Raw genomic sequence first — 20,553 nt, 5'->3', positions numbered from 1 at the left:
CGTCCATCCTCCAAGTCCTTAGGAAGCCCTCTCTGCTCAGTCTACCCGAGATCTTCCAACACCCTGAACAGAGCTCCACTCATCACACAGTGTATAATTAGCAGTTGACATGGCTGTCTGGTCTCCTGGGCTGTAGGCCACCTGAAGATGGAACCCACGTCCATGCTGCTCTGTGCAAAGCACAGAGCCTAGCAGCAGGCCATTTGTCCCCAAATTGCCATTTGCTACTTGCTTATTCCAGGAGTTAACAAACCATTTCTGAGAAGTGTCACATAATGAGTTATTTTAGGCTTTGAATAGGTCAAAGCCATGACCATAGGTCATCACAGATACTTATTCTGCTGTTGTAACACAAAAATCGGCATAGAAAATATATGAGCGAATGATCTTGGCAGTAGACCAATAAAACTTTATTGACAAAGCATCTGTGGCCAGATTTGACCTGTATGCATCTGCCTGTTGGAACAACCAACCATCCATTAGTAAGTCCTTGTGTTTAGATGTGCAAATTGCTGTGAGCAATCCTCAAAATATAGCTGTGTTTCTTAGCCACCCCTGAAATGTGGGCAGGTGAACAAATACTGGCCAAGGAGAAGCATGATTTGGGTGCCTCAGGAGGCGGTTCTTAAAAAGCTGCTTCATTTGGAAAAGGCTCTTTCCCCACCTTCTTTAAGAAGTCCCAGGTGGAAGGAAGAGCAGGGAGACAGGAGCCCAGACCCTGGTGACACCAAGGGACTCCATACCAGCCCTGCAAGGCCAACCTGAAGACTTGACTGTGAGAGAAAAATAACCAGGTCTTGGGCCGCTGGGGGTGTCCGTGTCCTATGAGCAGCAGAACCTGGCCTTAACTGCACATGGGCAGGTGGAAACACTGAGCAAATATTTGACTAGCGAAAGGGCTGCCCGGGGCACACAGGATCACAGAGGAAATGAAGGCTGCCCTGCAGGCGGGAGGGTGGGCGGGTAGCCATGGAAACAAACACACACCAGGGCTTCCCCCACTGGTGGTTAGGATGACTCACGTCTCCGCCAGCTCTCCTGGGGCCCTCTCCTCCTCCCGCCAGGGGCCTTCCTTTTTTGGTGCCTGCCATCACCTTCAGGGGCATCCCTCCTCCCCAAGGTCATCCATCACGGAGAACTCCATTTCCTGCAGTGAGTGCCCCATTCCTTGACATTTTAAAGAGGTTTTACTCGCTGAACCCCAAGAGGGAGCAGACTGGAGAATCGCCCACATAACAAAAAGACCGGAGGACATGAAAGAGGTCCTCATGGTCACCGTCACGGATTTGGGTGTCTTTCATTGTCAGCATGCAGGTGGCCGAGGCTGAAGGGCGGCTCCGGCCACAGACAAACCTTGATTTGGTTGATGACTGGGTCACCTGGCAGTGGCAGTGGTCAGCATCAGTTTCCCACACTGCAAAATAAATCAGTAACAACCTTCTCGTAGCCATGCTGTGGGGACAAGCGGAGCTGGGGAAGGGACCTGGCACAGACCGGGGGTGAACTGTATTCTGGAAACTTCCCTCCACCTGCCGTCCTGCTGAGGGGGACTAGGGTAGGGTAGGGTGATGGGTGGGGGCTGTGGAAGGGCAGAGTCCTCAAGCCCCCAGCCTTCCCCCTCCTTCCTGTCCTGCCTGTCCCCACAAAAGGGTGCCTCCTTTTTCTTCCCCCACCCTACTGTAAACTCTTGCAGGACAATCCTTGGCATCAGCAACCCCCTGCCCCTGGTGTGCTTCACACACACAGCCTCACTGGAGTCCTGCGTGAACATCCAGTGCCACAAGGACATTCTCTATGTCACACTGCTGGTCACGTGCTTTCATTTTCAGGTGAAGGTGGCCTTGACACTGTCTGCAGGGGAACAAGTGGTCACGGCACACCCCAATCCCACAGGCCTTTTCCATAAAGGTGGTAGCTTACAAATGCAAAATAGTCCACGTCTCAGGAGAGGTCTGGGGCAGCCATCAGCGCCACGCAGGGGAAATGAACGACCCAAAAAAAGCTGCCAGGATCCCGCGGCAGCCGACGTGGGAACGGACCCCGCGGAGCCGCTGCTCACGAGGCTGTAAACTTAACACGGCTTCCCATAAACGGTGTCAAGGAACAGACGTAGGCGAGCTCCAGAGAGAGGGCCAGAGAAGGGGACCTGCAGGTGACAGCTCTTCCAGAGCGTCCTTGGCAGGGCCGTGACAGTCAGTCTGTCATTTCGTGATACCTGCTGAGCCGCGCTGTGTACCAGGCATCCACGAGGACACCTGGAACTCAGTGGAGACAGCCCTGGGCTCTGCTCGTCCACAGCTGACATTGCAGGGCTGGAGGGACAGCACCCTAGGAGTTCTGGAGTGGGATCGCCTCTGTAGGAACCTGGCTCCAGCCCCCCAGGATGATCTAGACGAATGACTTCACCTGCCATACCCCAGTGTCCCCACCTGCACAACGTGGGTACTAATAGCATCCACGGTGGGGGTCAGGAGGAGACCCATGTGAGAGGACACGCGTTCCTTCCAGGTGGCTGCTTCTGTCATTCGATGCTATGCAAGCCAGAGGGCTGAGGGGCCTAGCCTCGAGGACTGACCACAAAGGCTCCGGGTTGCAGAAACAGACACGAGGACGCCCGCAAGCCACACGTGCAGTGGGTGGAAGGGTCTCCCCTTGGACCCAGGCCCAGGGTTCTGATCTGACCTCTGGCCTCTGGCCTCATGATGGGACCTGTGGGAACACAGCTCCACAGGCTGAAACATAAAGCAGAGCCCCCGTCACATGAACACCAGTGTCTCCTGGCTGTGGCCCAGAGGAAGTCGAGGTCACAGAGGCGGGGATTGGGGGGCATCCAGGCCTGAAGGGCAGCTCCAGCTCCACAGCCCAGCTGCACCCCACTGACTCTGTGACCTGAGCAGATGGCATGGCTTCTCCTAGCCTCATCTCCTTCCCTGTGGAATGAGCTCATGGGAGACGCTCTCCAGGTTCACGTGAGGACTGAACGCTCACAGAACGGTGGCTTCCTCCTGTCCACGACTGTCCAACCTCACGCCCAGCTGACGGGCCTCACTCCACCTCAGCTCCTGCACGTGGACTTTATCTGCCGGCTGCTCAAGGCTGCCTGGAACATGAAGGGCACTGTTGTCCTGGATCCTGGCCTGGGAGACACAACTGGGCCCCTTTCTCTTGCTGTATCTCGGCTCTGCACCTGGCACCTGCCTGGACAGTCTTCTGAGGATTTGGCTGAAATAGAGGGCATGTCACCGTTATCGAGATGTGAACTTGACAAGCAGGCAACCTGTTTTTTAAAGAAAACATGAATCACACATTTTATTTATAAAAGCAACCTAACAACACCATTAGGCAATTTTTAATAACAGCTTTATTGTTGTACATTTACTACTCTAAAATGAACCCTTGAGAGCTCACAATTCAGTGGTTTTTAGTCACTGAGTCGTACCATCATGACCCTCAGTTCCAGAATATTTTCATCACCCCCAGCAGTCACTCCCAATGCTCCTCCCCACCCCACCCTCACCCCCAGCTTGGGGCAACTATTAATCTACTTTCTGCCCCTGGATCTGCCCATTCTGGACATTTCGTGGAAATGGAATAATGGCATACGGGTCTTTTGTGTTTGGCTTCTCTCAGCACGATGCTTTCAAGGTCCATCCATGCTTCAGCATGGAATAGCACTTGGCTTCTTTCATGGTTGTATAATATCCCATCAGGGGGACCTAACACGAGGTTTAGCCACCTGTGGTTGATGGACTTTGCTGACAATCATGAATAATGCTGCTATCAACGTTCACGTCCAGATTTCTGGGTGGACACGTTTCCTGTCGTTTGGGGCCCACACTTGGCATTGGAGGTGCCACACCAAACAGGAACTCTAGGCTTAACTCTTTGAGGAACTGCCAAGCTGTTTCCAAAAAAGACTGCAAAATTCTTATTCCTACCAGTTATATATGAGCCTTCTAATTTCTCTGCATCCTTGTCAAAATCTGTCATTGTCCATCCTTTTGATTATTGCCTTCCTAGGGGGTATTCGGTAAGTTTTCGAAGAGATTAAAAAAAAACCAAAACTCACAATTGTTTCTTCGCAGGGCTGAGAACTATGCCTGACACAGAGTATCAATATGCACTTGTTAGGAAATTAAGTGCTCTGTCATCCCAGATGATCATTTTCACTTTATTTAATTTCTGTCTAATCCGTCTTCATAACACAGATCCCATAGTCATTCCTAAGTTTGCATATAATTTCTTGCTTTTTCACCTATCATTCATTTTTAAATATCCTTATGTGTCCACACATTGTGCATTTCTGCACAATTATTGCATTGTTTGACCAATAGTTCCTGCAGAGGATGCAGTATAATGTACTAAACCACCGCAGAGTTAGCTTCTTCCACTCTTTCAACTCTAAGATGAAATTTTGCAAATTGGGGGAGAGGAGCACTTCTTTGGCAACATTTTTCAGAATCCCAGATGAGTAGAGAAGGCAGACAGAAACTAAAACCCAAACCAAACCACCTGTATTGGGTTCTCCAGAGAAACAAAACCAATAGGGTGTGTGTGTTTGTGAGTATATAAGGAGATTTATTACAAGAAATTGGCTCATGGGATTTGGAGGCTAGAAAATTAGTGAGCCCAAATCTGCAGGGTGGGCTAGTAGGCAGTGGGCCAGGAGAGTCTAGTGGGCCAGGAGAGTCTGATGTAGATGAAGTCCAAAGGCAGTCTTCGGGAGAATTCCCTCTTCTTCTGGGAGACTGGGTTTGGGGTAAGTCAAGCCTTCATTTGATTAGATAAGACCCACCCAACATAATGGAGGGCTATCTGCTTTACCCAGAGTTCACCAACTTAAATGGTATTCTCAGCCCCAAATATCCTCCGAGTTAACATGTAAAATTAACCATCCCAATGCCTGAATGGATTCCATTGTTTGCTTTTTTTTTTTTTTTTTTTTTTTTTTTTTGGTACTGGGGATTTAACCCAGGGGCACTTAACCACTGAGCTACATCCCCAGCCCCACCTCTTTTTAAAAAAAATATTTTATTTAGAGACAGGGTCTCACTGAGTTGCTTAGGGCCTCACTAAGTTGCTGAGGCTATATTTGAACTTGTGATCCTCTTGCCTCAGCCTCCTGAGCTGCTGGGATTACAGGTTTGCACCACCACACCTGACTCTGTGATTGTTTCTTTATTGTCATCAATAAATCACCTGAGAGTCTGACCTGCTTATAAACCACACCATTTAAGCTTCTTTGCTGATGCAAAGGCAAACTTGAATAAAATGAACAGAGTACAAGGGACCATGAAATGAAGACTACTAATTTCTATTAGGATGACCAGACTTTGAGTCAGCTTTTTTGACACTGGGACCAAAAGATCTGACAAGAACAATTTTAAGGAGGAAAAATTTATTTGGGGCTCACGATTTCAGAGGTCTCAGTCTGTAGAAGTTTGGCTCTGTTGCTCTGGACCCAAGGTGAGGCAGAGTATGGCGCCAGATGAATGTGATAGGGGAAAGCAGCTAGGGACATGGCACCAGGAAGCAGAGAGAGAGAGAGGTCCCTCACCAAGAAGAAAACATAAACCCAAAGGCATACCTCTAAGACTCACCTCCTCCAGCCACACCCTACCTGCCTTCAGTCACCACCCGGTTAATCTCCAGGGGATCAGTGCACTGATTAGGTTAAGGCTCTCATGACCCAACCATTTCTCCTCTGACCCTTTGTGCAGCGTCTCACAAATTTGCTCTTGGCGACACCTAACATCCAAACCATAACAACCACATTCCAAGCAAACAGAATCTTATGAGCATTTGTGTGGCCCTCACCATATGTCACTACCTTTTCCTAGGACTCCTGCCTCAAAATCTCACACCCCCTGATGGCAAGGACTGTGCCCAGAACCCTGGCACAGCTCACGGGCTCACCAGTTACGTGCTCAGCAAGTTTAGGTCCCTACGTTATTTCTAGATGTCTGTAGTGTCCCACCGGTGCCTGCACAGCCCAGAGCCTCGGTGCAGTCTGGCTTGCACCTGGCTGCAGCAGCCCCAGCCTGAGCTGTTCTCCTCCTGGCAAAGTGGGATTTATCGAAGCTGTTTTAGCACACTGTGCAGGAATTCTGGGCTGCTTCACTGCATCAGCAGGAGAGAACAAACCCTCTAGAAACTTCTTTCTCTGGAAAGATCACTTGGGTAGCACCTAGATCCGGGAGGTGGGGAAGGAAGAGGACGGTCAGGACAGGCAGCCTGTACCAATCTCCCTTCCTAGGGTCCGACTCACTTTTCCCACCCTTCCTGAGTTCTCATATCTCCTGAGGAGAGAGTTGCTGGGGGACAGGGAGGAGGCCAGCAGAGATAAGAGAAGGAAAGTTCTAGATAAATAAGCCTTGCTTCTAGTTCCCTTGCACTGTCATTCCTGGACAGCCTTTTCCTGACCTCTCCAGCCAGGCCTCCCAGCTCAGCTCAACCAAGTCCCTCACTGCTCTTCTTTTGTAGAGGGTCTGCCTTCTGCCTCTCGGGATCCCACCACACAGCCTCCTGGCTCTGCGTCTGCACTGCAGATGTCACACTCTCCTGCAGCAGCGTGCAGTGTGCTCTTTATAACACCCGGACCACTTTTACCCTTTGAATTTTTCGAATATAAAATTGACATATACTTATGAAAACAATTCAAGTCACACAGAAATGCTTCCCACAGAAGGTGAACCTCCCTCTGCTTGCTCTCTTGCGATAGCGGCCGCTGATGATTGCTTCTGTGAATTCTTCCAGTTTCTATACACACGACAATGAAGTAGTGTCACTAGCTGGCTGAGCAGGTCACGTTTCACCTGCATGATCTAATTTAATCCTCACAACAATCCTTCCTGACATAGGGCTATTAGGCTCCTTTTTTTTTTTTTTTTTTTTGCTACTGGGGATTGAACTCAGGGACACTCGACCACAGAGCCACATCCCCTGCCCTATTTTGTATTTTATTTAGGGACAGGGTCACTGAGTTGCTTAGTGCCTCATTTTTGCTGCGGCTGGCTTTAAACTTGAGATTCTCCTGCCTCAGCCTCCTGAGCTGCTGGGATTACAGGTGTGCGTCACTGTGCCTGGTTATTAGGCTCCTTTTGACAGAAGAGGAAACTCAGGCTCACCGAGCAGTGGGGAAAATGAAACAATACAAAACAAAAACTTGCCCAAGGTCCAATTCAGAAAGTAGTTGAGTGTGGTTCAAATCCCAAAGTTAGGACTAGAACTTGCTTTCTTGGATACTCTGCTATTTATTATTTCTCAACTTCGGAGGAATAATATACATCTGATTTGTAGCTTATTTCTATACTCTGTATTATTTCAAACTAGTGCTTATGGATGCAATTCTTTTTTCTCTTTCTTTTCTTTTTCTTTTTGGTGATACTGGAGATTGAAGCAGGGCCTCTCCCATGCTAGGCAAGTGCTCTACCACTGAGCTACACTCCCAGCCTGCTATTATTATTGTTATTTTTCTAAATTTTGAGACAGGGTCTCTCCAAGTTGCCAAGGCTGGCCTTGAACTCGGTATCCTCCTGACTCAGCCTCCTGAGTTGCTGCAAGGTGTTAACCCATAGCACTGCCCAGTAACAAAATTTCAGAGATTTCACATAATTGGCATTATGTGTTTGAAATGAGTGTGTGTTTTGCACAACACAAAGTATCTATGAATATTTGGGGGAATAGTATGTATATAAATGAGCCATTTCTCTGATTTATAATGAAAATAAATAAAGACCAGCCAAATGAGAAAAGCAAAGGCTATTTCTTCCTTTGTCATAGTGAGGGAATTGGCCACCAATCTCGTGTTCTGGTGGAGCCTTGAAGGCACCCAGGGGGATGGGGAAGCTTAGGAAGTGCCCCCGTGGAGGCAGTTGGCATGGGGCAGCTATCACTAGAGGCTGGGCATCCTATGTGATCAGTGAAGGTGGTATATCTGGCTTCCTCTGGTTGGTCCTAACTTGTGAGTGGTGACAAAGATTCGGGAAGCTGCAGCTATTAATCATATCCTGGCCACTTGGGGCCAGTTGTTGCAGAAGTTATTGTCTGGAGTCCTAGATTGTGACTAGAGATGGCCAACTGGCTCCGTTCAGCCCTGAAATAATGCAGCCTGGCCTCCTGGTGGGGGCTTCCTAGGCAAGTGGCTACAGATGGTGGATAAAAATCTATTTTTCTATAAGGTCTGGCCATCACCATTTGTCTGTTCAGTCTCTTACTACACAAATCATCTTAGTTCTTTTTTCTTTTTTCTAGTTGTAGTTGGACACCTTGCCTTTATTTTATTTATTTATTGTTATGTGATGCTGAAGGTCGAACCCAGGGCCTCGCACATGCTAGGCAAGCGCTCTACTGAGCCACAACCCCAGCCCCTTAGTCCACTTTTCTTTGCTACAATTGAACTCCACCCATGAAGTAGTTTTAAAGGATGCAGCTTTGTTCAGTTCATGGTTCTGGAGACCCAAATGCCCAACAAATACATGAAAAAAAAAAGTTCAACATCATTAGCAATTCGGGAAATGCAAATCAAAACTACACTAAGATTTCATCTCACACCAGGACAATGGCAGTCATCAAGAATGCAAACAATAGTAAATGCTGGAGAAGATGTGGAGAAAAAGGAACACTTTTACACTGTTGGTGGGATTGTAAATTACTACTACCACTACTATGGAAATCAGTATGAATCTTCCTGAAAAGACTAGGCATTGAACCACCATATGACCCAGCTATACCACTCCTTAGTATTTATCCTGAAGAATTAAAAGCATCTTACTACAATAATACATGCACACCCATGTTTACAGCAGCACAATTCACAATAGCCAAACTATAGAACCAGCCTAGGTGTCTGTCCACAGATGCATGGATAAAGAAAATATATATACACAATGGAATTTTATTCAGCCATAAAGAAAATTGGATTATGGCATTTGCAGGAACACGGATAAAACTAGAGATCATCATGTTAAGCAAAATAAGTCAAACTCAGTTTGTAAGGTTGTATGTTTTCTCTCATATGTGAAGACTAGAGAGGAAAAAAGAAAAGAAAGGAGGGTGTAGATCTCATGAAAGTCAAAGGGAGATGAGTAGAGGAAAGGGGTTAGGAGATGAGAGGAGTGGAGGGAGGGAAGAAGGGCCGGAGAGTGATCTCCAGCAAATTATATTGTTATTATTCTGTGTGCATGTATGAATATGCAACAACAAATCCCATCGATATGCACAACTATAATGCACCAATAAAAATAAGTAAATAAGTAAATAAAACATGTCAGAATATCTGCTCAATAAAAATTTCACATACAATATTTTATACTCACCTAAAATTTTTTTCAACATGAGTTTTGGTAGGAATGTCCAAACCATAGCCCAAGGCTTTCTGGTTCACAAGGATGTAAGGATCTCTTACAGTGGATTCCATGGAGGACCCTCTCTTCACAGTCCACAGAAGGGAAACCATTGCTTTAAAAAAAAATCAGAATGTAATGCTGGCTGTACCCCAGGACTTGGCTGCTCTCGAGGGGGAGCAATCTTGCTCAGAATCCTGTGCCGTCAGGGCCAGGTATTTTGCCAGGTGGAAAACGGAGTCCTTCATTGGTGTGTGCTCCTCTCCTGGATGAACGGAGTCCCACCTGGTAATTTTAGTTACGATGCACTGGGAAGATGCTGAGAGGTGTTCTTAGCAGAAATTTGAAAGGCCAGGGACGTAGCTCAGTGATACAGCATTAGCGTGAAGGAATCCCCAGGTTCCATCCCCTCACCAAGAAAGGAAGGGGGAGGATTTGAAATCAAAAGTCCAAGGGTCTGGCTCCATGCCTTTGGGAAGTGAAGCTCCTAACAGGGTGTCCTTCTAGAACATGAGTCCAGGGGTGACCCTTTCCAGCCAACCCCCTGAGATTTCTTCAGGATCTGTGAAAACATTTCAGAAATTGGGCTATTATGCAAATAAGAATATTACCAGGATTATAGAAATGTTATTGCCTGGAATTCAGCATTTTAAGGAATCCATTAAAGGGATGGTCCTTTTAACAACCCGGCCCCACCCCCAGCCCATGGCATTGTTCTCAAACAGGAGGGAAGCCTCCTTGATCAGGTCTTTAAAACAGCACACAATTTTCAAGTGTGATTCAATGAATCATTTCTGTCGAAATCACAATGTCCCTTTGGATTGTCAGCTTGTTGAAAGCCTTTGCATCTGGAGGGGCTGCCCTGAGCCCCTGCTCCTCCTGCAAGCAGATCAAATGTCCTCTGGGGAAAAGCAGTGGTTAATGGCAAAATGAATTAGTGGCAAGTTGGGAGACAGAGCCGAATGGTTACCCAACACACGGTTACGTTCTGCGCACCGAGGTGGTCCAGTAATGCACCTAAATGGGCCTTTCGCAAATTGAATCAAAACGGGGGAGATTGCTATTTAAAAGACCCTGGGGGGAATTACTTGATAAAAGATCTTTCCATTTTCATGAATGAGTCCCCTGATACAACTGCTTTTTCTAAATTTGAATTTTTATAATCCAGTGTTCAAATTATTATCAGAATAGTTCTTATAATGATAGTAGTTAAAAAGATCCATCTGTTACATAAAATGGCATTCAATATACATTTAACCTGCACACATCCTCTTGGATGCTTTGAACTACCTCTAGATTACTTAGGATCCCAAGTAAAAGTGCATGCTATATAAACAGTTATTATAGTGTGTTGATTAGGAAACAGTGACAAGAAAAAGTCTGTACATGCTCAGGACAGATGCAATTGCTTTTCAAGTATTGTCAATCCATGGTTGAAATCTCCAAATGCAGAACCTGAGGATATTGGGGTTCTGTACCCCAGTTGTATGGCTCCTGACATGGTCTCTCTGAGAGTTGATGTCTAAAGAGAGTTGGTGCCGTTAAGTATAGGTTCCATATCAAATTCAACAGGGGAGGATTTCAACTCAGGATCAAGAAAATATTTCAAATAAGTAGTTTCGACCAAAAGGAGATTGTTTTTTTGCCGTTTTGAGTGTTGATCTCCCTTTCAGAAAAGTTTAGATTATGGGGAACACTTATGTTCATTTTAAAATTGGGCTTGAATTTGTTCTAGAAAACACAAGTGTGTGTAGAGCAGGTGTGAGATGGGAGGCCTCTCCTCCTTCAACAGGGTTAGGTTAACATAGCATTCAGGTAAAATAAATGAAAACAAGTTGGTGGGGTGGGGGAGAGCCTCAGTGGGAAGCACAATTGGGAAGACCAATGGGGACCAAGGGATCAGGCTGCCTGCTTTGTCTAGTGCAGGTGGATCCAGATCTGGCCATTTGTCTGTGTTTGCATATTTACACATCAAGGTCAGCCAGAGCTGTATTGAGCACCATCTCACAGGGGACCTTCTTCCTTCACTGTGGGTGACCCTTGGAGTCACTGCCCAGAGCAGGGCACGCTAACCTTGGTTTCCAGCTGTCTCTGAAACACCAAGACAGACACCCAGACAGACTTACACATCTAAATACTGGAAGCAAAGAATGCAGAGAAGCTACAGCCACGGCCTCGAGTTCAGTCATAGTCACAAGGGAGACGCATCTGAACTCACCTGGAAGGGGACAACCCTGTCATTTTACATAGGAGGAAAAGGAGGGCCTAGACACTCTGACTCACCTGCCCAGGGGGCAGCTCCAATCTCCTCTGGCTCCTGATGTGCATCAGCCGGGACATGATTAGGAAGGGTCATTCCTGCCTTGAGGACAGGGAGCCAGCTGGGTGATGATTGCCACCACCTTTGAAGGGCTGGATAGGATCGCAGGTGGGGTCATTACCCCTGCAGATGGAAGGGTTCCCTGCATACCACCTGCTTGTACTTGTTCGTGGCCGCTGACCACTTGTGACTGCAAAGATCGCCACTGAGCTCAAGTTCTCAAGTCTCCATTTGCTCAGGCTGGGACAGGTTCTTAATATTCAAAGCCAACAAACCCATTATTAAAAGTAAACAAGAACTGCTTCGAAACAATTATCTCTTGGCTCAGAGGTCTAAATTCACCCCTACTGCCCTGAGCAACCCCCCACTTATTGTCAGGGGGAACGCCCCCTTTCCTGAGTGCCTACTGCAGACCGGGCTCCATAACTGTGTTCTCCCTAAACACCCAGAGTTAGAAATGAGCAGGATAAGCCGGGCGCAGTGGCACATGCCTGTAATCCCAGTGGCTCCAGAGGCTGAGGCAAGAGGATTGCATGTTCAAAGCCAGCCTCAGCAAAAGCAAGGCACTAAGCAACAGTAAGACCCTGTCTCTAAATCAAATACAAAATAGGGCTGGGGAGGCAGGTCAGTGGTTGACTGCCCCTGAGTTCGATCCCTGGTACCCGCCCCCCCCCAAAAGAGAAATGAGCAGTATATTTTTCATTTTTCCAGTGATGTTGTGGGTAGGCCACATCATTTGTTCAAATTTGAAACATGGAAACACCAGAATTTGAACTCAAGCCCGTAAAACTCCTAAGCTTACCTTAGCACACTGCTCCCACCAAAGATAGGTCCCCCATGCCTCTGTTTCTATTTTTTATTTCAAAGAAAAACGTAAGACCCAGAGAAGGAGGCCTGCTGTCTACCCAGGTAAAGCCTATTGAAATTGCAGTCCCTCTGGTAGGGCTGCTGGGGGCAAAATCGTGGAACCTCTGATGACTTAAATGTGTGAAGTGGACAGAGAAAAGACTGTATAAATGCCAAACTGCTGGGGCTCAGTTTGGCCCTAATTCCTAATTCTAGTACTATAATGGACTCTGCTGTCCGAAAAAAGCCAGAATGCAGTACAAAGTTTGCAGCACAAGATCCAGAATCATGGCCTTCCCAATGAATTTAGAATTAAGCTGACCCTCAGTGATAGACTTATGCCAATAAACTTATAAGAGACTGATATATAGTCAGAATTTTAATCAAATACAACAGAATCCTGTTTATCTGGGAGTCTTATGTTAGAGGCATCTAAATAATGGCATATTCTAAAAAGAAATTTTTTTTTAAAATATTTATTTTTAGTTTTCGGCGGACACAACATCTTTGTATGTGGTGCTGAGGATCGAACCCGGGCCGCACGCATGCCAGGCGAGCGCGCTACCGCTTGAGCTACATCCCCAGCCCCTAAAAAGAAATTTTAAAATCTATTAAATCGTGCCATTGGAAAAAAATCAATAAATAATTTACTATGGGTACAAAGGTTGGCAATGGAGAGATTCACTATACCACCAATGACTAGCTGGAGACAACAGATCAGACAAATCTTTTGATGTTGGTGGATGGTGTCAACTCTTACGAATAGATTGACCATGACTCCGTTATAGTTATTTCATGTTCTAAAAAACCTGTGCAGAATTTAAAAAACACTCACTGGAAAATAGTCTGGCAGTTCCTTAAAAGGTTACCCAGAGATTTTCCATGTGACCCAGCAATTCCACTATAGATACATACATCCAAAATGATTGAAAACATACCTCCACTCAAAAATTCATAGGTGAATGATCACAGCACCTGTTTTCAAAAAAGTGGGAGCCAAAAAGTAGAACCAATTCAAATAGCCATCAACTGGTGATTGGATGAACAAAATGTGGCATATCCATTCAGTGGACTATTATTCAGCCATAAAAAGTAATGAAGTGCTGGCCCTTGCTAGAAATAGATGGACTTTGAGAACATCACGGGAAGTGGAAGAAGTAAGACATGGATCACAGTGTAAAAACCCACTGATATGAAATGTCCAGCAGAGGCAAACCTACAAAGACAGAAAGTACATCAGGGGCTGCCTAGGTCTAGGGGACAGGGACATACAGGGAGGTGGGGATGACTGCTACTAAGAAGGGGGTTGGCAGGAGTGGGAATGAAAATGTTCTAAAGATGATTGTGGTGATGGTCATACAACTCTGTGAACATAGTGAATATCACTGAATTGTATATTTCAAAAAGTGCATTTTATAGCATATGAATTATATCTCAATATAACTTAAAAAAATAAAAGGAGGGGCTGCGGTTGTGGCTCAGCAGTAGAGAGCTGGCCTAGCATGTGTGAGATCCTGGGTTCCATCTTCAGCACACATAAAAGTGAACTAATAAAATAAAGGTATTGTGTCCAACTACAACTAAAAAAATAAATAAATAAAAGGAAAGGAAAACCACTTACCAATGAGCAGGAAATACTCAGACTGAAGGTCTTCCATGCTCCCCTGTGCCCCCCCCCACCCCCACACCCGTGCTCTCCATCCTTCTGCTTTGCTTTCTTTCTCCTGAGACTGTTCCAAGTGGACTGGGCTATAACGGGTGCCCTTGCCTGGATGATCTAACTATTTACTGTCCAAACTGGGACACATTTGAGGAAGAATTGGGGGGTAAATCAAATCCTCCTGGGCACACCTCCAGAGGGGCAGGCTGGCTGCATGGCCCCGTGCAGGGCTGGGAGAGCTACAGTGCCTGCCACGTGGCCCTCCTGCAGCTGCCTCTGGGGTCCAGCCTCCCCGCCTCCTTGCTTTCCAGGCCCAGAGGTGGTGACTGCCCCTCACCCACCAGCACGCCTGCAGTCTCCTGGTTTCCCTGAACCCAGCCCATGTCTCTGCAAACGGTCCCTTTCTTAAACTTCCTCCATCACCCAGTTTGACTGGGCCATCTGTTTCCTGCTAGTCCCCTACTGACACAAAACTTCAAATAAACAGCCCCCAAGATAACTTTGAAAGGAAAGGTGTGGTCAGCACAGTGACACTGCTATGCTCTCCCCCAAGAGCCGTTGTCCTCACCCTCCTTCAGTTTCTGCAGATGTTGGTTTTATCAAATTCTGATAATAAAAGATTTTACCACCTCTCTCTGGGTGCCTTTTGCCCTCCGCTTGAGCCCAGACCAGGACTATCAAACCCCAGCAACAGGATGTGACAGTAAATACACTTTCATTTTCTTTCATTGCCGTCCACAGTTCTTTCCCCCCACTTTGAAGGAGACGAGTGGACAGCACAATTCGTCATGTTCAGCATGAGAAGTCAGGATGAGAAAGCACATTCAACTGGATCAAAATTTGCTGTGCTTCCTAAGACAGATGGATTTATGTATTTCATCAATTCTAGAAAATTCTCAGGCAGTATCTTTTGGAATATCTACTCTCTTCCCCGCATTCTCTCTAGAAGCAGCTCTGTTCTCGTCATGTCCTCCTTATCCCCCAACCTCTTTCCCCCTATTTTCTATTCCTTTATTTCTTTGTGTTTTCTTCTGATCTTTCTGATTGAAAATTCTCTTTTCAGCTCTGTCCCTTCAGTTCTCTAGCTTGTCTGTGCAAGTTCAAGTACACATTGTAATTTCCGTGCCCCTGTGTTGTTCATTTCTAGACTTTCAGTTTGATCTTTTTTTTTTTTTTATAGTGCATGTCTTCTTTTCAGGGTGTCTTGCATTTTTGTCTTCTTTGATGTCTGAATCATTTTGAATCTACTTAGTATCTCTTTGAGACCTCTTGATTATCTCCAGGTCCTGTGGGTTGACTCCTGCTCCTAGTTCTGTCTGCAGCTTCTGAGCACAACGGGTGGACGGTTTCCTTGTGTGATTTATAATTTGTGAACTCATCACTGGGGTCTTTGTCTGTGGGAACCTAGAAGGACTTGTGGAGGGTGCATCTCTTAGAGCCATTGCTTAGTTGTGCTTTCTGGGTTTTCTGCTTTATTTTAGGCCAGTAACACTTTTTTGACATTAATTATCATCTTGGGTACTTTGGCTCCAATCAAGGGAAGGGAAGCATCAACTTTCAGGTACTGGAGGTTTTCAGATTCACCTGGCTGTCAAGGAGCACCCCGCTTCTTTCTCATTGGCTCTCTCGTGTATTTGGAAGGATTCTGATTACAATTACCTACTGTCTCTGCATGGCTGCCGCCCAAGTGACAATTTATAGAATTGGTGACAACTAGAAGTCCCCTTTTCATTGCATTTACATCACATAATGTTGGGTTTTGAGTAATGTGTAGTATTTTCTATTTTTATATAAACTCAGATGCCTCTGATGGATTTGAAATAATCAGATGTTTCTCAATTGCTTCACATAATATGTAAATGTTAAGGTTTTCTAAAATAATATGCATTTCATGCCCTTTGATGATCTCTACTCAGAAGCCACATCTTACACACAAATGATTCCTTTTCATTGTGCTCATGTGGAACAGAGAGAGCTAAGCTCCGGGGATATCTTCAAGGAGGGAGATCAGGTCCCAGGCAGTCCTGTTCTGTGATGTGTGCAGGGATCTCTGCTCCAGGAGAGCCCTGTTCCCGAGGTCAAGGTAGTGTGGAAGGTACTTCATAGTTAGCAGGCAACCTGGGAGCCTATGAACACAGCTGCTGGATGCTGAGCTCAGAAAACTGGATGATTCTGGGAAAAGGACGGCTAGGCAGAGTAGGTGCTCAAGAAACGGTCAAGGAACTGAAGGAAACTTCCTCACCCTGCTACAGAGCAGACACACATCCCAGTGACCTAGAATCATCTGACAGGGTCCCTCTTCCTTGAACAATCCCAGAGAAACAAAAATTCTTACAGCTGCGTTTCACCTTTTATATTCACCTGGTTCTTGGCAGCCAGGTGAATCTGAAAACCAGCCCCTTACTAAATTTTCATGACCAGGAGCCATAAACTGGCTTGCAGAGCAAGAGGATTTTTTAAAGTTTTGTTTTGTTTTCATTTTTTTCAGTACTGGAGATTGAACTCTACCACTAGCATCTTTTTATTTTATTTCTCATTGAGTTGCTGAGGCTGGCCTTGAACTTGTATCCTCCTGCCTCAGTCTCTAGAGTAACTAGTCTTGTCATCACCCTCTCTCCAAGATCCTTCCATTCAAGTACGGAAGGATTACAAGTATGTACCACCATGCCTGGTAGGGAAGAGTTCTTTTTATGTGTGTGTGTGTGGTCCTGGAGATTGAACCCATGGCCTTGTGCATGTGAGGCAAGCACTCTACCAACTGAGCTATATCCCCAGCCCCCCAGGAAGAGTTTTTAAATTTTGAAATCTAAAAATATCCAAAAATTGGGAAATACTACATTAAGGTGCAAAGTTTCAGCTTCTACAGAAAGACTGGAACATGCAATGATTAAGGGCCCACATTGCCATCTGGCTTTGGCCCAGGGAGCAGCTGGCCCTTGGGGGAGAACTTGCTCTCTGGGTCTCCAGGGTCCCCTAACCCCTGTGAACTCTCCCCTGGCCTGCTCCACACAGGTCTGCCGCCTGATGCTCATGGGCACGGGTCTTGAGCCACTTCTGAGCATTGCTCAGTTCATCACTTTCCTCTGTCTGGTTCCTGCCCCAGTGACACATTCTGGACACTGAGGTTACACTTGGGCGTTTCCCAGCCTGCCACCCACAAAACATATACAAAACATCACTTAGGGTGAGTCACTGTGGCAGACATTTTTAACTGATTCTTGCTAATTTCATTTTTAAAAGGTACCTGTTTCCAAGTGGCAGTCCTTCTATAATATTGACACCTCCCAATTGGTCTGAGGGATTTAAGGACTCTGGGATCATAAAGAATTGTGCTTACAGCTCACCAGGGCAAGCTTAAACCAACTTTAGTTCATAGATGAACCATGGAATGCTCCATGTAGGAAGAGCTGGCCTTTGGTGAGCGCTCACTGGGAGCTGGGGCAGTCTAAGTAATCCCACCCCGTGCTCACACAGCAAGTCTCTTATCCCTGTTTTATAGTTGGGGAACCAGAGGCACAGAAGGCTGGGAAGTGATGGAGCCAGAATTAAGCCCAGCAGCCTGACTCAGAGGCCACCATCTCAGCCACCTCACACAGCGGCCTCTGATGCGAAGGCCCCTCACAAAAGCTCAGAAATTTCACAGACCTGCCTGAGTCTCACCGCGCCCTGGGAGCCCTAGAATAGCACCATGCTGCAGATTAGAATCATCTGGGGCTTTAAAAACCTATCCAGGCATGAAGGAAGAACCACAACTGGTTAACATTTGGGGACTCTAAATGGGTAAATGGGATCTCCTGGGACTATTTTTGCAACATTCCTGTAAGTCTGAAATTATGTCAAAATAAAAGATTAAAAGTAAAGTGACTAAATTAGAATACTACTAGTTAACCCGGAGGAATTTTCACAGCAATTGACTGTTGATAGCAAGGTCTGGGAAAAGTGTGCACAATGAGATCCTATTCTTATAAACAGTGACAAAATCCACTCCCCCTAACCCCCAGGCATATATCTTTTTATGAGGATGGAATAAAATATGTATGATATGTTCAAAGAATTCTGGAGCCCAGTTCTCAGAGGTTCTATTTGAGTTTCTTCAGGGGTAGGACCTGGGGATGGATATCCTCTTTTAAATTTCCATAGATCAGGGTTCTTAATTAGCATGTGCAAGATCCTGGTTTCCATTATCAGCCAGCACTAGCAAAAAAAAAAAGAACAAAAAGTTCTGATGCCCAGATCATAGCCCAGACCAACTGAATCAGATTTGCTGGCAGCAGAGGACAGGAATGGGTGTTTTAAAATCCCCCCACCCAGATTCTAATATGCGGCCAAGTTTGAGGACCAGGCAGGGCCCTCCAGGCAGCCAGGGTTGAGTGTTACTGCTAGGAAGAGGGGAACCCATGAGTGTAGCCTTACTAAGTGGTAGGCAGGGACTACTGTGCCAATCCTCCCAATGGCTAGTGAGGTGGGAACTGGGGAAACAGGCTGGCTCCAGGGGGCCCGTAACCTGCCAGAGGTCACAGAGCCAGGAAATAGTGGCACACATTCTGGACACACCTACAGGGATTCAAATTCCTCTAATGGGGATTCATTCCTTTGGATTCCTCCTCCTATGGGGTCTTAAGAACAGCAGTGAATGAGGTCCTGGATTCAATCCCCAGCACTTCAAAAAAAATAAACAACAACAAGAAGCAGCAAATGCTCCCCGGAAGAGCTGCATGTTCGTGGGCTCTTACTTTCCCAGCTAGTGCCTGATGTTTTGAAGGGGGATGTAAGAATGATGTTCTGCACGGGAGAAGAATATACTGTACAGGATACAAATCTGATCTTGTCATCACCCTCTCTCCAAGATCCTTCCATTCATCAGCCTCACTTGAGTCTTTAAAAACAGCAAGTGTCCTTCCCACATCTGGACCTGTCCTGCCTCGGGAACTTTCCCAGACAGAAATTTTGAATGTTTCACTTTCTTATGAGAGACAAGATCCTCATTCTCAGGCCTGAGACCATGAGAGGCACAAGGAAAAAAGAGGCCACAAGAGAGGGGTAGTTGGCACACACTGCTGAAGTTGAGGTGTGTGGAGCGTGTGGCAGGAAAGCTGAGCTTAGTGTCTTTTGGACTGGAGCAGGGGCCTCTAATCCCAGGATCTGGATGTTGAACAGAAGGGAGACCTTGGACATTGAGTCAGAAAGCCAGGGTTGGAGTCCTCCCAACAGTGAAATGAGGATGGAAGGACGCAGCCTCCCATTAGACACAGTATATGTGAAATGCTGGATCACTCATGGTAGGTCTCAGCAGGTCAGTGGGAGATCATGCCAACATTATAGGCTGGCAGTGGGGTAGTCTGGGACCAGCTAGACATAGGCTTTGGCTTGGTCTCTACTTCTGTTGATATTTCTTGAATGTTTTCTTCCCATATGTCAGATGCCACTTTAAGTTCTTTCATATATTAGCTCATGTAATGTGCATAATAGCCCAGTCAGGCGGATGCCATCATCATCCCCAATTATGGATGAGGAAACTGTGGCCTAGAGGGGTAGGTAACTTATCCAAAGCCATACAGTTAGTAGTGTAAACTGAATTTGAACCATGCAATCTGGCTTTACAAATAGTCATCTTGATCATTATAATACTGATAGCATTAAAATCATAATAATGATAATAGTAAGAGCAAACCACGTGTCAAACACTGTTACTAGCAGGGTGAGAATGAGGCCTGTGTATTCGAATATCCTAGGGGATGGGGTCCAACAGCAGGTTGGCCTGAAATCAGTTATTTCCAGAAGGTAACACCTGTCCTAGTGATTTTGGGGAGACAGGTGAATGGAGGAACAGTTGAGTTGGGCAGAGTGATCCAGGAGATCTGTGGCTGAAGCAGCTCCAGGCATCCCTCTGATCCAGGTGTTGTTCAAAGCCAGGGCTTTTCCTGCTACTGAGTGAATCTGACACAAGTCTGCCGCATTTTGCACTTGGTTTCTTATGGCATCTGCTCCACGCCTTTTTCCACCTGCTCCACCCCTTTTTCCACTTGTTATGTTTTGTGCTTCAAGTGGTTAGCTACAGGGTCAAAGTCCACTTAGGTGCTTTGTTTAATGTCCTTTAAAAGTTGTTCATTTGATTCTTCTCATACTGTTGGGCGCCCAGTTGACGCTGATGAGAATGAGTCGTCCTGGCTGTGGAGTTATTATTCACTTGCCCTGCGAACACAAACCACCAGATCCCACATTAACCTGGGCACTTCGTGCTCTTTCCAGGTTAACCAAGGGTCCTCGGTGGTTATAGCAACATCCCATGAGCCCAGAGCTCCTGCAAACATCAACTTTCCACGTCACAGGCAGTCAGCAATCTCTAGAGACTGACGGACAGGCGTTAAGAGCTCTAATGCCGA

At 46.3% G+C, this 20,553-nt stretch overlaps 1 long non-coding RNA gene across 1 annotated transcript; it reads right to left on the bottom strand.

Moving 5' to 3' along the window:
* Nucleotides 1–1,017: 1,017 nt before the first annotated feature.
* LOC124106914 (uncharacterized) lies at nt 1,018–14,170 on the bottom strand. The gene is made up of 3 exons (XR_006856228.2): nt 14,132–14,170; nt 9,318–9,906; nt 1,018–3,222 (listed from the first exon to the last, which is right to left on the bottom strand). It is a non-coding gene; the product is annotated as an uncharacterized LOC124106914 (long non-coding RNA).
* Between the last annotated feature and the right edge of the window lie 6,383 nt (nt 14,171–20,553).

Source organism: Marmota monax, unplaced genomic scaffold, assembly GCF_021218885.2.
Source record: "Marmota monax isolate L192 unplaced genomic scaffold, Marmota_monax_Labrador192_F-V1.1 WCK01_AAM20220418_F8-fsc00003, whole genome shotgun sequence".
Lineage (NCBI taxonomy): Eukaryota > Metazoa > Chordata > Mammalia > Rodentia > Sciuridae > Marmota > Marmota monax.
The sequence above is the reverse complement of the archived record's forward strand: the minus strand, read 5'-3'. Positions and strand labels throughout refer to the sequence as shown.